Raw genomic sequence first — 21,249 nt, forward strand, 5'->3', positions numbered from 1 at the left:
AGAGAGAGAGAGAGAGAGAGAGAGAGAGAGAGAGAGAGAGAGAGAGAGCGAGCGCCTACAGGTATGGAAGAGTCTTTGATAGTTATACATCTGGTGTGGATTAATATCTAGAATACACAAACAAAGAACTCAAGTAACTAAACAAGCAACCCACCCACTCGGGAATGGGCTCATGACATGAACAGACCATTCTCAAAAGGTGGAACACAAAGGCCCAAGAACATGGGAAATGCTTTATCTCTCTGGTCATCAGAGAAACACAAGCAGCCACACCGGGATTCCATCTCACCCTAGTCAGAATGGTAGTCACTAAGAAAACATCACAGTGTTGGCCAGGATGTGGACAGAGAGGAGCCTTACATGCTGCTGGCGGAGCTAAAAAATGAGTCCAATCACTAGGTCATCAGGACAGAGGTTTCCCAGGAAACGGAAAGAGGTCTTCCTATGACACAGACGCTGTGATTTAGAAAGACGGCACAAGAGAGAAAGATGCCATGCGAAATAGCTCAGGTGGAGAGAATTTTATCGAGGGAAAGGGAATAGGGAAATGGGGGGAGGGAAGAGGAGAGACTGACCTCTGGGGACCCGAGTGGGAGAAAAGAAGAGAGAAGAGCAAAAGAGAGAGACAGACAAACAGCTGCAGAGACAGGGGATTTCTGTGAGTTCAAGGCCAGCCAAAGTTACAGAGACACGCTGTGATGAAAAACAAAAACAAAACAAAAAGGGCGGGGAGTTAGAAAGGGGAGCAAGTGAGGCGGGATCAGGATGCTGAGTTCTCAAGACTACATCCTGCTGCTGACCTGGGAGGCAGCATTCATCTTTGGGGGGCCTAGGAAAACTGGGGTGCTGGCCACGTTCTGGAGTAGCTGAATGTTTCACTTCACCGCCCAGGCTCTGAGGAACTGTCAAAATGCTGTTCCGGGTGGATCCAAGTCGACTCCCTAGGGCTTACAGCACCTGATCCTTTCCCATCACCACAGCATCACCCGGACGTGTTTGATGGTTCTTGTGCCTCCAGCTCTGTGGCCAACGGCTGGTAAGGTTGGTGGGTCTCCAAAAACATCCCAGTGGGAGCGAGGAGGTATAGACAACCAGCTCCCATGAGTGAGGCAGAGAAGACCCAAGGGGCTGCAATTCCTAGCGTCCCAGAAATTCAAAGAAGATCAATTTCGAGACAGGCACAGGCTGTCCAATGGGCCATCACGCAAAGGGCGGGGACAAAGGGCTCTGAGCCCGAAAGAGGCACAGTCACCTGGTATTAGGACTTCGAGAAAAGTCAGAAGGCGAGGAGAGGACTGTGCTCGAGACAGGAAGCCTCACCTCCCTGGGATGGTCAGACCCAATTAACAATATTGAATGGAAGGCGAGGCCGCCAGAGAACAAGAAGGCAGATTTGTTGCAGGTGAAAAAGAGCAGCTCTGTTGAGGGTGCAGCAGGTGGGTAGGGTCCCAGTGTGAAGTGATGGCCTTTCGGTGGGCTCTGCCATGTGCAACAAGATCGGGGGCGCTGACAGAGTGTTGCAAACGGCCCGGAAAACATCAGGACATAGAGTGCCAGGAAGCAGATTTTAGGTTTATTCCCGTGAGTGAGGCAGAACGAGAACCGGTAGCTTTTATCAAGCAAGGATCATAAGAAAGGCATAAGCTGCCTGGTGGTGATCCGGTCAATCAAGGGGCAAAGAACCCGAGAGTCCCGGGAAATGAGACTGGAACAGGCTGCCCAGTAGGTAGGTCGTCACACAAAGAGTGGGGCAAGGGTTCTGAGCCCAGGCCGTGGTTGCCTGGTACCAGGGCTTAATGAGGCCAAAAGGTGAGAAACCATGCTCAAGAGACAAGATGAGCCCTCCCTGGGGAAACAGGCAGAGGTGGAAGAAAGGTTTGGGATGGAGGGACCCAGCAATCTGGAGAAGCAGGTTCCAGGATTAAACTGCCTGCCGAAAAGCCTTTTCCGCTCAGGAGACCAATGTTGTGATTCAGAAAAAGTAGCTTGTGAGACAAAGACGCCGTGAGACAGAGTCCATATGGAGGGGTTTGTAGTAAGGGAAAGGGAACGTTAAAGGAAGGAAGGGCGAGGGGAGACCGGGCCTCCGGGGACAGGAGTGACAGAAAAGAAGAGAGAAGAGACAGACAGACAGATAGACAGAGACAGAAACAGAAATGGGAGGTGAGCAGGAACTTTTTTTTTTTTTTTTTTTGGCTTTTCGAGACAGGGTTTCTCTGTGTAACTTTGTAACTTGTCCTGGAACTTGATCTGTAGACCTCACTGACCTCAGACTCACAGAGATCCGCCTGCCTCTGCCTCCTGAGCACTGGAATTAACAGCAAATGCCACCACTGCCCAGCCAAGGGCAGGGCCCTTGGAAAATGGAACCTAGTGAATGTACACAAGTGCTCTCAGTGGCTGCAGCTGAGGACGTGCACCCCAAGGTCAGGCCAGCACCCCAAGGTCTGGCCAGTGCAGATACCCGGACACTAACAGCAGCCCTTACACTCACGGGTGTTTACACATGTCAGAGACACTCACCCATCCGTGCTTATTCCTGCGCTATCCACAACAGTCAAGGAATGGGAGCAACCTAGATGTCCAACAACAGAGGAAATATGGTGTGTGCGTGTGAGGGTACACGTGTGCTCAAGCACACAGAGGAAATATGGTGTGTGCGTGTGAGGGCACACGTGTGCTCAAGCACACAGAGGCCAGAGGCAGACTCAGCTTCTTCTGAAAACACTCTCACTTAGCTTTTTGAGGCAGGGTCTCTCACTGATTCATTCAGGCTGCAAATGGAGCTCTAGTGATCCCCACCCCCTGTCTCCTATCTTTGCCTCTCTAAAGATTAGATTACAGGCACAAAGCACGGTGTGTGTGTGTGTGTGTGTGTGTGTGTGTGTGTGTGTGTGTGTGTCTTCCAACTGAGCCATTTCCCAACCCCCACATGGATTTTAGATTTTATTTATTTATTTTTTTTGTTTTGTTTTGTTTTTGTTGTTGTTGTTGTTATTTTTTGAGACAGGGTTTCTCCATTATCTTTAGAGCCTGTCCTGGAACTCACTCTGTAGACCAAGTTGGCCTCGAACTCACAGAGATCCGCCTGCCTCTGCCTCTTGAGTGCTGGGATTAAAGGCGTGCACCACCACCACCATCCGGCCCCCACATGGATTTTTATTTTATTTTTAATTTTTTCATTTTCAAGAAAGCTGGTCCAATGGGAGGGCAGTCATATCAAGTTACTGTCCCAGTCACTGACGTACACTGTGATGTTCTACACTGTGAAGAGACACAGGTAACCGTAGGAAAGAAAGCAGTTAACTGAGAGCTTACTTACAGTTGCAGAGCGGCAGATCGGCATGGTGGGAAGCAGGCAGGCAAAGCGTTGGAGCAGTAGTATCTGGTTCACAGGTAGCAGGCGGGTGGCGGGGGTGGAGAGGGTCCTGCATAGGCCATGAAAGAAAGAAAACTTGGGACAAAGGGGACCAAAGGGATGGTGGAAAATAAGGAACGGGAGAAGCAATGGGCTCACTATACAATATTGACACGGTCAAAACCTTTTTAAGAAGAAAGAGAAGGGGCTGGAGAGATGGCTCCGGGGTTAAGAGCAGTGGCAGCTCTTCTAGAGGTCCTGAGTTCAATTTCCATCAGCCACATGGTGGCTCACAGCCATCTGTAAAGAGATCTGGTGCTCTCTTCTGGCCTGCAGACATATTAGGCAGGCAAAACACTGTACACATAATAAATATAAGCCTTAAAAAAAAGTGATGTGGGATTCCCCTCTGTATACTAGGAATATGCTTTATTACCATTGGTTAATAAAGAAGCTGCTTCAGCCTATGGCAGGGCAGAATATAGCCAAGCTGGAAGAGATGTAGAGAGAGTAGGCAGAGTTGAGGAGACGCCATGTAGCTGCTGAAGGAGACAGACACCGGAACCCTTACCAGTAGGCCACAGCCTCATGGTGATCTACGAAATAATAGAAATGGGTTAATTTAAGATGTAAGAGTTAATAAGAAGCCTGAACTAATAAGCCAAGCAGGGTTGTAATTAATAAAGATTCTGTATGATTATTCAGATCTGGGTCTCTGGGAATGAAAGAGCAGTCTCCCCTTATAAGAAAGAAAGAAAAAAACAATGAGATTACTGGGAGTGGTGGCGCACGCCTTTAATCCCAGCACTCAGAAGGCAGAGGCAGGCAGAACTCTGTCCTACTTAGAGAGTTCCAGGACAGCTATGACCGGACACAGCCCAGGACCACCTGCCCACAGCAGGCACTGCCCACAGTGAGATGGACCTGCCCATATCTGTCACTAAGCAAGAACATGCGCTATAGACTTGCCCACAGGTCAGTCTGAGGGAGGCATTTTCTCAGCTGAGGTTCCCTCTTCCCAGATGACCCTGGCTTGTGTCAAGTTGAAAACAAACAACCACCACAACAACAAAACCAACCACACAAACAACAACAACAACAACAAGAAGAGCAAAAACAACAAAAACAAATACAGCTGGGGATGTAACTTAATGGCAGAGCGTTTGACTCATACTATTATCCTTTGGTTTGACTCCTAGGAGACACACACACACACATGCACACACACTTACACGCGCGCACACACACACACACACACATACACACATGCACACGTACACACACATGCATGGTGGGAGGTGGCAATATTTAATAGATTTTTATATAATTAATGGATTTTTAAAAACTTATTTGGTTGATCATAGCTCATGTCTGTAATTCCAGCACTCAGGAGGCTTAGGCAGGAGAATCACAAATTCAAAGTCAGTATGGTCTGTATTTTGAGTTTGCAATCAGCTTGAGCTACATGAAACTCTGTTTCAAATATATATGGTTTTTCGAGACAAGGCTTTGGAGCCTGTCCTGGAACTAGCTCTGTAGACCAGGCTGGTCTCGAACTCACAGAGATCTGCCTGCCTCTGCCTCCAGGAGTGCTGGGATTAAAGGCGTGCACCACCATTGCCTGGTGGTTTTTGGTTTTTTGAGACAGAGTTTATACTTGTATATCTGCAAGATTCTAAGTTTCGTGGAGATACACCTTTCTGCTTGTTGTGTTGGAGCTACATTAGTGTTGGAGGCCTCTCCACACGCATATCAAAAAAGATTACATGACACAGCAGCCTCCATGGCCTGTCTGAGTCTGAAGTAGGAGGCGAGGCTGTAGCCAACAGAGGGCCAGGCGTGCGGGAAGCTATTGCGGTCCTGCTCATCACTAATAATGCTCATGACCTCTAACTGTGCTATGGAGCTTTCCAAACACTGTCCTGGCTATGACAAAATTATTCTGCTATAAACATAGTTGAGCCCATGTCCTTATGGTTGAGCATCTCTTGTGTATAGGCCAAAAGTGGTATTGCTGAGTTTTACGGTAGATTGTCTCCCAGTTTTCTGAGAAATCGCCATACTAGCGTTCAAAGCGGCTGTGCCAGTTTTCACTTCCACCAATAGTGGAGGAATTTTTTTTTTACCCCATATTCTCTTCAGCATAAGTTGTCAGCAGTATTTTTAATCTTGGTCGTTCTTACAGGGATAAAGTGAAATCTCAGTTTTGATCTGCATTTTTCTGATGGCTAAGGCTGTTGAGCATTTTTAAGTGTCTTACAGTCATCTGTTGAGAGTTTTTGGTTTAGGTCTGTACCATATATTTTTGTTGGACAGAAGCTTCTCAGTTTCAGGAGATCTCATTTGTAATCATTTCTGTCAGTGTCTGTGCCACTGAGGATGTGTTTGAGACGCACCGATGCATTCCAGTGTACTTCTAACTTTTCCTCTATGGGGTTCGGTATTGTCAGGTTTATGTTGAGGTCTTTGATTCATTTAAACTTGAGTTTCGTGCATAGAGATGAATATGGATCTGTTTTCATTCCTCCATGTGTTGATTGTCCAGTTATGCCAGCATCCGTAGTAGAATGTGCTTTCTTCTTCCATTTTCCTATCAGCTAAGCAGACTTGCCCCTTAAAAGGGGGAGAGTTTGCAAACTTTTAATTAGATATACAATGGTTAAAGCCTTAGTTATAATATTCTTATAGGAGACCTTGAGCCACTAAGTAAAATTCTTAAAGGAAGCAATGAGCCAATTACCAGTAGGGCGCTTATAGAAGCTGCCAAACAGGTACTCAAGCAGGTAGAGTATACAATAACCAGCAAGGACAGGATATTAATTATGATTCAGCTATGGCAAGGGTGTATATTAAGTACAAAACGTATTCTACAGAAGTTTTATGGAAAAACAAAATGCCTTTTATGACTGCGCCTTCCCATTTTGCCAGTTGAGATGTTAAACTCGTAATTTAAAGCAGTAGCCTGTGTGACACAGAAGAGCAGGACGGACTCCAGGAGGTACGTTAGCAGAGAGCTGACTGTGATCAGTGTTTCTTATACTAAGCAATATATTAACTGATAATTTTAAAATAGTGATGCTTGGACAATTGTCTTTGCTCAATTTAAAGGCCAGAGTAATAATCTTTCCCAGGTGATCGTTGTTGCGATTCGCACAACTATATTTTGCTAACGTTATAGCTAAAGATCCCTTAAAGGATGCTATGCTAAAATTTTGTACATGATTCTTCCAATGGAAAAACTGCTTATATGATTAATAATGAAAAGGAATTATGAAGCGTGACATGGCCCATTAAAAACAACTTAAAAGGGGGCTGGAAGATGGCTCAGCCGTTAAGAGCACTGACTGCTCTTCCAGAGGACCCGGGTTCAATTCCCAGCACCCACATGGCAGCTCACAACTGTCTGAAAATGCAGTTCCATGAGATCTGACACCTTCACACCAATGCACATAAAATAAAGTTAAATTATATTAATTTGGGGTCAGGGATGTGTTTATGTTCCTTTTTCAGAGGAAGAACACGAGGCTGGGTGAGATGACTGCGTATACAGTGAAGGAGCAGCAGACCTGATGACATCATAGCTGCAGACGCCCCATAGAGGAGTGGGAGAAAGGAGTTGGAGAGGAGACCTTGGTCCAGTCTTCCCAGCCCCCACAGAGGGGAGTGCCTGGTCTGTGGGACCAGCTGATGCTCTGCTGCACTGAGGGACGGATGCTGAGCGCTTCCAGACACTCGGGACACACATAGCCCTACTGAGAAGACCTGACCACGATGACTGCAGTTTTCTGCAGTCTGAATCCTGTTTGCTTTGGAGCTGAATGAGAAATGCAGACTAAACGTCTGGCTGTTTTAATCTTTGGGACACAGAACTCATTTTGATTAAAATATTGGACCTGAGAACTAAGACAGCTTTCCTCTTAGGAAAAAAAGACTCAAAATAAAAAATGACTAAAACCTTTCTTCACTTAAGAGGGGGGCAGCCTAAGGGTTTAACTGCGCAGAGACTGGAACTGGTATTTGATAACAGCAATGTCACTGGATTCTTACCCCTCAGGAAAGCTTTTCTTGTCTTTTGATGAATGTGGATTCAAAAAAAAAAAAAAAACTGTGATATGTTTAATTGTGGATTCATTGTTAATTCCCACTCTAAAATTATGGTATTGACCTGATGATGTTTGTAACTGCTTGTAAGATGTTGAGAATGGTTTGACATACTCTGTAAATGTTTAGATTTAATGCATATGTTAAAAAATTTTAGATTTTGCCGAGCGATGGTGGCACACACCTTTAATCCCAGCACTCAGGAGGCAGAGGCTGGCGGATCTCTGTGAGTTCGAGAGCAGCCTGGTCTACAAGAGCTAGTTCCAGGACAGGCTCCAAAGCCACAGTGAAACCCTGTCTCGAAAAACCAAAAAAAAAAAAAAAAAAAAAAAAAAAATTAGATTTCGATACAATGTAAAAAAGTTAAAGAGGTGCTCTAAACTAGCTAAAAGACATTTTGAACTCAGGTGGTTCTCTTCTCTTTTAAACAGGAGACTGTGGCCTTTAAGGACATGATTATGCATAAAGCATCATAATTTGTCCTACAAAAAATATGGCTTCAAGAGGCAGAGCCCAAAGGTCTCCTCCCCTAAGCTCTTTTCTACAGAGGTCAGCAATGACAGGTTTAAAGCTTCTCCTCCCCAAAACCCAAGACAAGAGCTTACATAAAATATTCCTAATTTGGGGAATTCAAACAACGGATAAATTTGGGGAAAGGGAAAAGTCTTTGCCCAAGGCAGATGTGATCACCTGTCCTGTTGTAGAAGCACAGGCTTTATTAAAATTAAATACCGAGAGCAGATTGTAGGCTTGTAGACCATACAGGCCCATATCCCTACAGTGGATGGAGGCCAGACTTCCAGTTCATTGTTTGCACCTGGCCTTACAGAAGGAGGTCACCTAGTCTTTACAGACAAAGGGTCAGGATCTGCTAATGTTGTTCTGCTCCTTCTTTGTAATTTGAAGGACGCCTGAGAGGGAGATGCTAATCTGGCCTACATGACAGAGCTGGCATACAGAGCAGGAAGACAGAAAGACAAAATGGGCATAGAAAGGTGTGGTCAAAGGTGTAGACATGACCACAACCATTCTCCCGGTTACCTAGGAAACAGAATGCTGGTGAATTTCCCCCTCAGTTTGCATTTTGGTATAAAAGCTGTTTGGAGAATAAACACAGGTGATTTTCAGGATGTGAACTCAGATTTCATGAGGGATCTCTGAGAACTCTTCCTGACAAAGCCGTGTGAGTTGTATATTTATTCCCACGCGTCCCCTCAGGTCCAGAGAAATAATTTATGGTCCAGGATGGCACCAGACCTCAACAACTGCCTGGCTCAAAAAATATTTTTGCTGTGGTCCTGTTTATCACTAATAAATGCTTGTGACCTCTAACTGTACTATGGAGCTTTTCAAACACTGTGGAGGCTCCCAATGTCTGTAACTCTAGTTCCAAGGAACATGACACCCTCTTCCAACTTCCTCAGGTGCTGCACACATGGCACACAGACACACATGCAGGCAATACATCCACACACATAAAATAAAAATAAATCCCAGCTCCTGTATGAACTACAGAGGCTGTCCGCTCTCTGTGGGCTTCGCCTGCAGACAGACTTAGAGGCAGTTCGGACGTCGCCATCCCTCAGATTCCTGGGATGGAGGATGAGATTCCGGGGCCCATACCTATGTGTCTACTATAGTCAGAGAGCTTCAGGCCCAAGGGAAAGGTTTGGAATGTGGAATGTGTTAAGAAAGACTTAGGCAGCAGGGCGGTGGTGGCGCACACCTTTAATTCCAGCACTTAGGAGGCAGAGACAGGTGGATCTTGATGCCATCATGGTATACAAAGCAAGCAAGTTCCAGGACAGCCAGAAACAGAAATCCTGTCCTGAAACCAAAAACCAAAGTCAAAACAAACAAACAAAAAGGACTTTTCCAATCAACTTTTTAACAGAAGTAAGCTTTTATTTCCATGTTTCTTGGATTAAGTTGTCTGAGTTGGTTGCTTTGAGAGGATTAGTCAAAGAGACCAAATCCCATATCCTCATCTGACTCCTCTGACTCTTCCTTGGCTTCAGCCTTTACTGGGGCTGCTGCAGCAGCAGCAGGAGCAGCAGTGGTGGCTGCAGCCACAGGGGCAGCAGCCACAAATGCAGATGGATCAGCCAAGAAGGCCTTGACGTTTTCAGCAAGTGGGAAGGTGTACTCGGTCTCCACAGACAGAGCCAGAACCTGCTCATACCCATGGGTGCCAGAGTGTGACACTGGAGCAACAGCCGGATAGCCAGTCTGCAGATGAACAGCGGCAACATTCTGTACACCCTCTAGGAAGCGAGAGTGCAGAGTCTCTCCAGAGCTGGGTGGTTCTCCAGGTGCCCCCGATGGCCTTCCGCATCGTGGTGTCCTTTGCCCATCAGCATTACCGCCTTCCCTCGCAGGGACATGCGGGTCTGCTGCATCTGCTTGGAGCCCACATTGTCTACTCCCACAGTGAAGCGTTTGGGATAATCATCCAAAAGCTGGATGATCTTAAGGAAGTAGTTGGACTTCCAGGTCGCCCTGTCTTCCCTGGGCATCACGGTGGTGCGTCAGGGATTGCCACGTAGGGTTTAAAGACGATGTCACTCTAACGAGGACACCTAGCGAGAGAGACAACCATTCTCTTTGAGGTTGTCTCTATAGAATGGAAGAATCCAGAGGTACCAACTTGTGCATAGTAGGAGCTGACCCTGCCCCTGCCCCTCCCTTTTTTGGACAGAATTCCATATGGTGCTGGCTAGCCTCTTATAGTGATATTTTGTTTATATTTTAACAAATAAAACTTGCCTCAAGATCAGAGTGCAGAGGTAAGTCACTAGAGGCCAGGGAGTGGTGGCACACACCTTTCATCCCAGGACTGGAGAGAGAGGGACAGAGGCAGAGGGATCTCTGTTAGTTCAAGGCCACCCTGGGCTACTTAAGTTTGAATCTGTCTAAAAGAGAAACAGCGCTCACACAAAGGTGATCCCAGCACTTGGGATCCCAGGCTTTAACCCCAGCACTGGGGAGGTGGAGACAGGAGTGATGTGGCTGGGCAGAGAGGGGAATATAAGGCGGGAGGAGACAGGAGCTCAGGGAAGTCTGAGGTTTGGTGAAGACAGTTGCAGTCTGAGGGTTGCCCTGCAGAGAAGATAAAGTCTGAGGAGACAGTCTAAGGACAGAATCACCCTTCTGTCTGAGCATTGGTAGAGGTAAAAGAATTCTCTAGTGGCTGGTCACTCAGCTTCTCTGACCTTCAGTCAGCATTAACCCCTGTGTCTGACTCTGGGCTTTTATTATTGATTCCAATTAGAATTCGTGCAACAGCCTCTTGCTATATTGCTATAAAGCCAACAGCGACCTTAAAGAACTCCGATCCTCCAGGCCTTGGATCCCAGGTGTGTGCCACACTCACTTCTTGCTCCGTCATTTCTTTGAAATTTCTAATTCTCGATCAGTTTGCTAATTCTGGCTTTTACTCTTGACTGCACAATGTACGATTGTTTTGTGATCCATGCTATTCATTTTCAGCATCTGGAAACCTTGTGGCTCTGTTCCTAGGGTCTATGATACCCTTACACCCACCATCTTTTGTTGGTGTTACTTTGGTCAAGCCTTGGCTTGGCTTGGCTGTAGCTTGGGATGGTCTGGAATCCAGGAGCCTCTTGCCATAGCTTCCCTGGTGTTGGGGCTGTGGGCGTGAAATACCACACAATCTCCGCCACACTTCTAGTCTCAGAGGGTTGTGTCGTGCCCTCCAGTTACCTTTGTGTGCTCATGTTGGATTCTGTTTGGTCTTGGTTTTGTTTTTATTTTTAGAGTCTGTGTCATCCAGGCGGATCTGGAATTTCTGGACTCACAGGGATCCTCCTACCTCAGCCTCCCAGGCAGCCAGGACTACACACACTTTATCTGGCTCCAGGATATTGTATTTTGTTGTAGTTTGCTTTGGCTTTATATTTTGTGATTTTTTTAAAAAAAATGGTTCCTTTAGTCTACACTGGCCTTGAACTCACTGTGTAGCTAAGGACACCTGAATCCCCAGCCTCCCACTCCTAGGTACTGGGATTACAGGTGTGTGTGTCACCTGCCCAGGCAAAGCTGGAGACTGAACTCTGGTGTTCTGCCTGCTAGGCATGACTTCCTTTCCCTTTTGGTCTGGAATTTCCATAAATCTGCCTGCCTCTGCCTCTGAGTGCTGGGCCTAAAGATAGGTGCTACCATGTCCAGGTTTTTAAAATTTTTCTATTTTTTAATTTTTTTATGTGCAGTGGTGTTTTGCCATTGATGTCAGGTCCCCTGAAACTGGAATTATAGTCAGTTGTGAGCTGCCATGTGAGTACTGGGAATTGAACCCAGATCTTCTGGAAGAGCAGTTAGTGTTCTTAACCACTGAGCCATCTCTCCAGTTCCCATGATCAGGCTTTGCCCAGAAGTGGTAGAGAATGTCTTTGATCTCAGCACTTTGGAAGCAGAGAGAGGCAGATCTCTGTGTGTTGGAGGACAGCCTGGTCTACATAGTGGGTTCTAGATCAGGCAGAGCTAAATAGTAAGAGCCTGTCTGCAAAAGAGGGGAAAAAAAAAAGGAAAGAAAGAAAAAAAGAAAAAAGCAAACAAACAAAAACCACAATAATAAAATCTTTCTTTTGAAAAATTGCAGAAATTCACTAAATTGGGCACAGTGATCCACGTGTCTAATCCCATCATGTGAAAGGTGAAGGCAGGAAGATTACCCTCTGCCTCACAGGCTGTTTGAGCCTAGCCTGCACTCCATAAGACTGTCGGAGAGAGAGAGACAGAGACGAGAAAGTAAAAGAAAAAAGTTCACAAGGGATGAGACAATATCGTCTTTATCGTCTTCCATCAGGGAGAACTTGTTTTGGTTTCTCCTGAGCAGCTTTTGATTGTGTGTCTCAGTCTAAGCCTCAGACTCCTAAGAAGTCCCTGCCTCTGACCGCCCAGTGCCGAGGTCGCAGCTGTGGGCACTGACCGCCCAGTGCCGAGGTCGCAGCTGTGGGCACTGACAGCCCAGAGCCGAGGTCGTAGCTGTGGGCGCTGACTGCCCAGAGCCGAGGTCGTAGCTGTGGGCACTGACTGCCCAGAGCCGAGGTTGCAGGTGTGTGCACTGACTTACCTAGTGCGAGTTCACTGATGTGTGTACCACACCCTTTCAAAGAGAACTTTTTGCTATGTTTCCAAATTACCGAGGGTATTGGCAATCTCTAACCACCTTAAGTCAAGTTCAGGCTTGAGTTTTCTGGGTCACTTTAGGTTTACTGATCCCTCCGCATCACACCTGGAGCACAAGTCTCCTAGCCACCCTCCGGCACTGAGGGAAGATAAATGACAAACATGGCGACGTGATGTCCTAGTTACATTTATGTTGTGTGGTTTAAAAAAGTAATAATAACTTCACGAGAAAAGGGTTGGCCTCCTCTCCTGAGCAGTTTCTGGAAATATTATAAACGAGCCCGTTAACTCTGTGTACAGTGGAGACACTCCAACTTCCGGCACCCCAAGATCTAGATTTCACCTTATCAACTGTGATCCCGGGAACCTGGGATCTCCTTTAGGTCCCTACCAACTCTTCAAAGATAATAGCTTCAAACCTCACAAAGTGGCGCCTGCAATTGTGGAGCCACCAAGCTTCGTCTTCGTGGAGCATGCTTGCTTTCTTCTGGGTGGCTTCTCTTTCCTTGACTCTTGAGTTTAAAATCTGTGTAAAATCTCCTCAGTACAGTGCTCACCTAGCCCACACAGGCCCCGGGCTCACTCTTCCACACTTAATAAACAACAGTGGTGGTACACACCTGTAACTGCTGCATTGGTGAGGTGGGAGGCTGGAGGGTCGGAAGTTCAAGGTCATCTTCAGCTGTGTAGGGAGTTCCTGGACACAAGATAAGAGGCTGTGGTGAGCCGGGCGGTAGTGGCGCACGCCTTTAATCCCATCATTCGGGAGGCAGAGACAGGCAGAGCTCTGTGAGTTTGAGACCAGCCTGGTCTACAGAGCTAGTTCCAGGACAGGCTCCAAAGCTACAGAGAAACCCTGTCTCGAAAAATCAGTAGGCTCCCGTATTTGACTACGTGGTCCCTAGTTGGGGCAGCTGTTTGGGAAGGATTAGGTTTTGCTTGCTAGAGGAGGTACGTCACCGGGGATGGGCTTTGAGGTTTCAAAAGCTTCATTCCCTGCCCCTTTGGCTCTTTGCCTCCTGCCTGTAGTCCAAACGGGAGTTCTAGTTCTTCCTGCCATCAAGGACTCTGACTGGTTCAGGTCACCTGTGTAAGCTGCTGGCCTAAGAGTTCTGAGCCCGGAACTTTCCCCTAGTGTGGCAGGTAGGTGCCTTGGAGCCTGGGACCAATGCCCACAAAGTTGTGCTCTGTACACATGGTATATCACACTCACACGTGCACACACACTAAATAAAAGAAAACAAAGCAAAAATCCTCTCCAACTCGGCCTCACACTGGCTTGATCTGAAGTTTTTGTTTTGGTTTGTTTGGATTTTTTTTAATATTCAGAAGCCAAGAATTCTGGGTTTTCCTGAGCCTCAGAGTGCTCACAGTGTGGAGCTCTGTCTGTCCCAGACATGTGGAGCTGTCTGTCCCTGACACTGACAACAGGACTCAGACTGGATTTATTTATTTATTTGTTATGTATGCAATGTTCTGTCTGTGTGTATGCCTGCAGTCAAAGAAGGGCACCAGATCTCATTACAGATGGTTGTGAGCCACCGTGTGGTTGCTGGGAACTGAGCTCAGTCAGGTCCTCTGGAAGAGCAACCAGTGCTCTTAACCTCTGAATCACCCTTCCAGCCCCTGGTTTTTGTTTTTACTTTTTTTTTCAAAAGTTAATATTTACTATGTATACAATATTCTGTCTGTATGTCTGCAGAAGAGGACACCAGACCTCATTACAGATGGTTGTGAGCCACCATGTGGTTGCCGGGAATTGAACTCAGGACCATTTGGAAGAGCAGGCAATGCTCTTAACCACTGAGCCATCTCTCCAACCCCTGTTTTTACGTTTTTGAGACCAGGTCTCTGGTGGCACACTCCACCATGCCCAGCTCTGTGAACCCAGGGTTTTGTGCACACTGGCAGGACTACTAAACTGCATCCTCAGACACAGACACAGATTTGAGACCCCAAGATGCCACAATGGTACCTCAGACTCTTCCAGAATAAAAGCCCCAAGGCCACCTTCAGGAGACATTTCCTTCAGGGTTCAGCATCTCAGTTTAGTAGTTGTTCAAATACTGCTAATTTTCTGATGCTTTTGGGGGGTGGAGTAGAGGTGTCAGGCATGCTGGACCCCACCCCAGCTCCCTCTGGGGAGCAGCAGTTACAGGTGTGCACCACCACACCCGGGTTCTTTGTTGTTGTCGTTGTCATTGTTTAAAGATTTTGTCCTGTTTTGTTTTGAGACAGGGTCTCACTATGTTGTTTTGGGATCAAAGGCATTTGCCACTTTCCACTATGCCTGGCAAGACTTAATTTTATTTGTGTGTGTGTGTGTGTGTGTGTGTGTGTGTGTGTGTGTGTGTGTGTGTTAGAGGGCACTGGATCCCTTGCAGCTGGAGTAACAGGCACCTGTGAAGCATGACTTGGATGCTGGGAACGGAACTTGAGTTTTCTGAAGAGCCGCAAGCAGTTTGGTGGCTGGATAAACGGATCAAAGGTTAAGAGCACTGGTTACTCTTCCAGAGGACCAAGGTTCTATTCCCAGCACCCATCTGACAGCTAACAACTGTTTGCAGCCCCAGTTCTAGGAGACCTAAAGTCGTCCTCTGGCCTCCTCACCCTCAGTCCTATACACAGGCGAAATATCGACAGAGCAAGAGAGGGGGCTGTGGATGCTGCCCCAGCTGATCGCAAACTGAGCTCGAGATGGTGACTATGCCTGTAATTCCAGTGTTTGGGGGAGGGAAGGCAGGAGAATGGGAATTCCAGGACACCCTAAACTCAACAATTCTGCAGCCTCAACCTTCTCAGGGCTGGGGTCACAGGTGTTTGCCATGGTGCCTAGATTTCTGCGGGAATCTAGACTGACCCAAGACTTTTTCAAAAACCCTGACAAAAGGACAAAGGGGATATTAGTCTGGTGTCCTTGTCCTGGAATGGACTTGTGTGTCTGACACTGGAGCCAGTCCTTGTAGGAGTCAAGATTGCTGTTTCTGGGGACCAGTGGGCTGTGGTTACTAGTCCTTGGGCAGCTGCGTCTGAGGTATCCCAAGTTCTCTTTGTTAATTTTGTCTGCTTTAGCTCTCTGCTGACTGTGGATATTACCACCCCCCTGCAAATAGTGCATAAGAGGCTGTACTGTTTTGTTGTTGTTGTTTGTTTGTTTGTTTTGATTTTTCAAGACTGGCTTTCTCTGTAGAACAGCTCTAGTTGTCCTGGAACTAGCTCTTAGAGACCAGGCTGGCCTTGAACTGAGATTCACCTGCCTCTGCCTTCCACGAGCTGGGATTGAAGGTGCTTGCTCTTTTTAAAGACTGTGTGTGGGTGGTATGCCTGCGTGTATATCTGAATGTAAGGAGGACAGAAAGAGGCATCAGGTCCCCTGGACCAGGGGTTGCAGACAGTTGTTAGCTGTCATGTGGGTGCCGGGAATCGAACCTTGGTTCTTTGTGTAGCTTTGAGCCTGTTCTGTAGACCAAACTGCCTCAAACTCAGAGATCCAGCTACCTCTGCCTCCTGAGTGCTAGCATTAAAGGTGTGTGCCACCACTGTCCGGCTACTTATGTACTTTTGAGATGGGGTCTCACTACGTAGCCCTTGTTGACTTGGAGCTCGGAGGTCTAGCTGCCTGTACATCCTGAGGGTTGGCATCAAAGGCAAATGCCATAGCCTGCTTGAATCTTGACTTTTTCTATTTTTAATCATATGATATGTTTGAGGGGATCAGTTCCAAAAGAAACTTGGAACAAATGTCTGTCTGTGGTACCTATTAGCACACCAAAGCACATACTGGCCTCCAGGCTCCCTCGGTATCACAGATGCCTGTGGTTTGTGCTAGAGTATTGGCTCCGTGGTGAAAACCGTGTTCCTCTCTTCCGGAGAATCCAAGTTCAATTCCCTGTACCCACGTCGGGTGGCTCACAACCACCTATAACTCCAGCTCCCAGGAGATTAGGGCTTCTCTGACCTCTGTTGGTACATGCATTCTTGTGTACCCACGCACAGACATAAACACATCACTTAAAATAATAAAAATAAGCCAGGCATGGTGGCACATGTCTTTAATCCTAGCACTCAGGATGCAGAGGCAGGAGGATCTCTGGGAGTTCAAGGCCAGCCTGGTCTACAGAGTATGTTCCAGGATAGCCAGGGCTACATGGAGAGACCCTGTCTTGAAACAGCAAAATAATAATAATAATAATAATAATAATAATAATAATAACAATACATATGGTGCGGGAGAATTGTCTGTATTCTGTCAATCATGTGTTTTAATAAAATGCTGATTGGTCAGGCAGGAAGTATAGGCAGTGATGTGGGAGTGATTTCTTACTAATAAAGAAACTGCCTAGGCCCATTTGATAGGTCAACCCTTAGGTAGGCAGAGAAAACAGAACAGGATTCTGGGAGAAAGAAGCTGAGTCAGGAGTCGCCATGATTCTCCCACTCCAGACAGACGCAGGTTAAGATCTTCTCTGGTAAGCCACCTCGTGGGCTACACAGATTATTAGAAATGGGTTAGATTAATATGTAAGAGCTAGCCAATAAGAGGCTGAAACTAGCCGGGCCAGGCAGTGTTTAAAAGAATACAGTTTCCGTGTAATTATTTCGGGCATAAGCTAGCCATGCGTGCGGCCCCGCCGCTCCTAATTCAACAAGGCAGGTCAACCAGACAGGAAGTAGAGGCGGGGCAATGAGAACAGGAGAATTCTGGAAAGGAGGAAGCCCATTCCTCCCAGTCCTGCCCAGACCACCGAGAAGCAAGATGTAATCTACCAGCTGAAAAAGGTATCAAGCCATGTGGCTAATATAGATAAGAATAATGGGTTAATATAAGCTACAAGAGTTAATAAGAAGCCTGAACTAATGGGCCAATCAGTTTTATAACCTATATAGACCTGTGTGTGATTTTCTTTGGGGCTAGCCGGCTATGGGGTACTGGGTGGAACAGAAACCCCAACAAGCAAGCCAGCCCTCATTATTACATACATATTTTAAAAAACAAAACAAACACCCATGATCTTCTTGCTCCGCACCTGCCTTAAACTTCTCCAGCCCTCGGTCTACTCCCCCCAATTCCATCATGATCACCCTACTATCTTAACTATGAGCACTCTTCTTGTCTTGCCTTCTTGGTCTCCTTTGCCCACGCTCTCTGTCTTCCTCTCTCCTCCTGTCTCTTCTCTCAGGGCCAAGGCCGGTCTGCTGCAGTGTTCAGTTTACTATTCCCCTGCTCTGGAGTCCTCCAGACGCCTCTGGCTGTTCTTGCCCTCACATCTAAAACACGTACCACCTCGGGTGGGTCACAACCTTCGTTTTTATCTGGTTTGTACAGGGGGTGGTGTGTGAATGCGGAAGCCGACGGAAGCCAGAAAAGAGTGTCAGATCTGCTGGAGCTGGACTGTCTGGCGCTGGGCACCATCCTCCAATGTGGGGGCTGTACACAAACTCAGGTCCTTTGCGAGAACAGAGCAGCCTGGTCTACAGAGCGAGATCCAGGACAGCCAGGGCTACACAGAGAAACCCTGTCTCGAAAAACAAAACAAAAAGTTCTATGTAAGAAAGTATTCTTTGGGGGCTGGAGAGATGGCTCAGCAGTTAACAACATTGACTGCTCTTCCAAAGGACCTGGGTTCAGTTCCCAGTGCCCACATGGCAGCTCACAAGCATCTGTAATTCAGTTCCAGGGGCTCTAAGCCCCTCCTATGGCCTCCCCAGGCACTGCATGAACTTACATGGTACCCAGACATACATGAAGGCAAAATGCCATACACATATGATAATAAATCTTTTTTAAAAAAGAAAGACAGAAGTCAGGCAGTGGTGGTGCACACCTTTAATCCCAGCACTCATGAGGCAGAAGCAGGTGAATCTCTGAGTTCAAAGCCAGCCTGGTCTACAGAGCAAGTTCCAGGACAGCCAGGACTACTCAAAAAAACTCTGTCTCTGTCTTAGCCGGCGGTGGTGGCGCATGCCTTTAATCCCAGCACTCGGGAGGCAGAGACAGGCTGATCTTTGGGAGTTCGAGGCTAGCCTGGTCTACAGAGCTAGTTCCGGGATGGTCACCAAAGCTACAGAGAAACCCTGTCTCAAAAAACCAAAAAAACAACAACAACAAAAAAAAAAAAACCAAAAAACTCTGTCTCAAAAATAAAATAAAATAAAAATAAAGTATTGTTTGGTGGAGGGTTTGAGGACCTTTTATCCCTCACATGATCTTTCCCTGGGCAGCTCTATCCTCTGGTAAGATGGGGTTTTCACAATACCGTGCAATTGAAAAATAAATCCTGATTGGTCCAAATCAGTCTTGGTTGCCTCTTGTTCCTTGCTTATTTGAGGCAGGCACGTGACCTATGTGGAACCCAGAGACCCGAGAAGATGAATTTCCATGCTCCTGAGACTAGACTCTTTTTACTTTCTACTTTCGCTTTGAGACCTTGTTCTCCGTAAGGACGTCTCCCTTGCCTCAGCCCTCTTGACTAAAGGAAACCAAAAAATTACCGCTGTCAGTTGGTGGCCTTGGATTTTTTTTTTTTTTAGGTTTTTCAAGACAGGGTTTCTCTGTGGCTTTGGAACCTGTCCTGGAACTAGCTCTGTAGACCAGGCTGGTCTCGAACTCACAGAGATCCGCCTGCCTCTGCCTCCCGAGTGCTGAGATTAAAGGCGTGCTCCACCATTGCCCGGCTTGGATATTTTTTATTACATCTTTATTTACCTATTTCGCATTTGTGTGTGTGTGTGTGTGGTGGTGGTGGTGGTGGTTGGCACGTCAGTTCAAGGACAGCTTTCCAGAGGTTGTTTCCTCCTTCCGCACTGTGGGTCTCGCCTCAAGACCTGGCTCTGGGTTTTCTTGGGCATGCGGTGTTATGGAAATCGCAGGAATCCCTAGGGCTCCATGCTGTGGGAAACACAAACATCCTTCAGCTTTCTCCTGGAAGAAACTCCAGACATTTCTAATTCTCATATTACTTAAGAACCCTTTGAGAGCCAGGCGGTGGTGGTGCACACCTTATATCCCAGCACTCGGGAGGCAGAGGCAGGCTGATCTCCGTGAGTTTGAGGCCAGCCTGATCTACAAGAGCTAGTTCCAGGATAGGCTCCAAAGCTACAGAGAAACTGTCAGAAGAAGAAGAAGAAGGGGGAGGAGGAGGAGAAGAAGAAGAAGAAGAAGCCGTTGAAATACCATTTTCTCAAGGAGACATCCTTGAAACCCTCAGATTAGAGCAATCTAAAGTCCCCTTAACTTCGCCTCAAAATCCTCTCACCAACACTGTGATTATTTGCTGAGCGCTGTCTTTGTCTCAGGGCCAGAAGGACAGAGCGCTACAGGATTAATCTGCCTTCCAGAGAGAAAGCGCTCGTCCACTTAGAGGTAGTAAAGGAAGAAATTACTGCATCCAGCTTTGAATGATGCTCAAAGAGGAGCCGGCCAGGAAGGGAAGATTTATATATATATAACTATATATGGCATGTATATACACCATAGGCTCTTCCATCCCGTATATGCTGCCATCCTTAAAGCTCTCTCCACTCCCCGGGTTACACATATTGCCTTAATTTATGTGTGTTGGCGTTTTACCTGCACGTATGTCTGTGTGAGGGTCTTGGATCCCCTGGAACTGGAGGTCCAGGCAGTAGTGAGCTGCCGTGTGGGTGCCGGGAATTGAACCCGGGTTCTCTCTTAGCCACAGAGCCACCTCTCCAGCCCCAGAACTATTTCTTGGGTCCACCAATGCTGTTCTTGTGGAGCAGTTGCTACACAGGTCCACTGTGCCCACCTGTAGGATTATGCTTTCCTGTTAAGAGAGAAGAGGACTTAACGGCATCCAGGACTTGCTATGGTTGTGACCGGGAACTGCGGGGAAGAGGCATGTTCTGTGATTTGGGAATGGGCTAATGGCCAGTTTTAAGTCAGGTTTGTCCTGTGGAATGGAGCCCATTGGAGACCAGTCTTGGTGAAAAAAATGTTAGCAGAAACTTTCTCAGGAACCTTAAATATCAGTCACGGTCCAGATTTTCTTTAGTACACTGTCTAGTCAGCCTGCAAGAGCGCTGCTTACCTCCAGTCGCCGGAAGCAGCCTTCCTTGAGCTAAATTCTACCTCAGGCAACTTGGTATTTCCTAAGAGCATTTGTTGGAAAATCCTCATAGCGTCAGTTTTACTGCTTCAAGTGTCCCCTGCATCAAGACTGGTGCAAACATCCAGGCACCACCCCCAGCATCAAGCTCAAAAGACCCAGTGGTCATGGTGGCGCACAGCTGCAACCCAGCATTTGAGACGCAGAGGCAGGGGGATTATCAGTTCAAGGCTAGGCTGTACTACAAACTGAAACTCTTTCAAAAATTTTTTTCATGTTTATTATTTATTTATATTTATTTATTTGTTTGTTTGTTTAAAAGACAGGGTTTCTCTGTGTAGCCTTGGCTGTCCTGGAATTCACTATGTAGCCCAGGATGGTCTCGAACCCAGAGATCCACCTGACTCTGTTGAATGCTGGCATTAAAGGCGTGGGCCACCACTGCCCAGCTCCTTTCAAAAAATATTTTAAAATAAAATAAAATAAAACCAAGCGTGTTGACACAAGGCAGTAATCCCAGCACTCAGTAAATGCAGGCCAGGAGGACGGGCAACTCAAGGCCAGCCTCATCTA

At 46.9% G+C, this 21,249-nt stretch overlaps 2 long non-coding RNA genes across 3 annotated transcripts in view; one reads left to right on the top strand and one right to left on the bottom strand.

Annotated features, from left to right (window-relative positions):
* Nucleotides 1–7,626, top strand: part of LOC126490046 (uncharacterized) — a 13,818-nt gene extending 6,192 nt beyond the window's left edge. Inside the window, exons 2-3 of one of the 2 annotated variants that reach the window (XR_007589092.1) lie at nt 892–1,036; nt 6,844–7,626. This is a non-coding gene — a long non-coding RNA (uncharacterized lncRNA). The remainder of the gene's footprint in view (nt 1–891; nt 1,037–6,843) is intronic. The other variant, XR_007589091.1, reaches the window with a different exon arrangement.
* LOC126490047 (uncharacterized) overlaps nt 1–20,995 on the bottom strand; it is a 40,634-nt gene extending 19,639 nt beyond the window's left edge. The window contains exons 1-3 of the long non-coding RNA XR_007589093.1: nt 20,178–20,995; nt 13,228–13,304; nt 3,323–3,428 (exon numbers count right to left, since the gene is read on the bottom strand). This is a non-coding gene — a long non-coding RNA (uncharacterized lncRNA). The remainder of the gene's footprint in view (nt 1–3,322; nt 3,429–13,227; nt 13,305–20,177) is intronic.
* Between the last annotated feature and the right edge of the window lie 254 nt (nt 20,996–21,249).

Source organism: Alexandromys fortis, unplaced genomic scaffold, assembly GCF_014885135.2.
Source record: "Alexandromys fortis isolate MF-2015 unplaced genomic scaffold, M_Fortis_MF-2015_v1.1 scaffold_218, whole genome shotgun sequence".
NCBI lineage: Eukaryota > Metazoa > Chordata > Mammalia > Rodentia > Cricetidae > Alexandromys > Alexandromys fortis.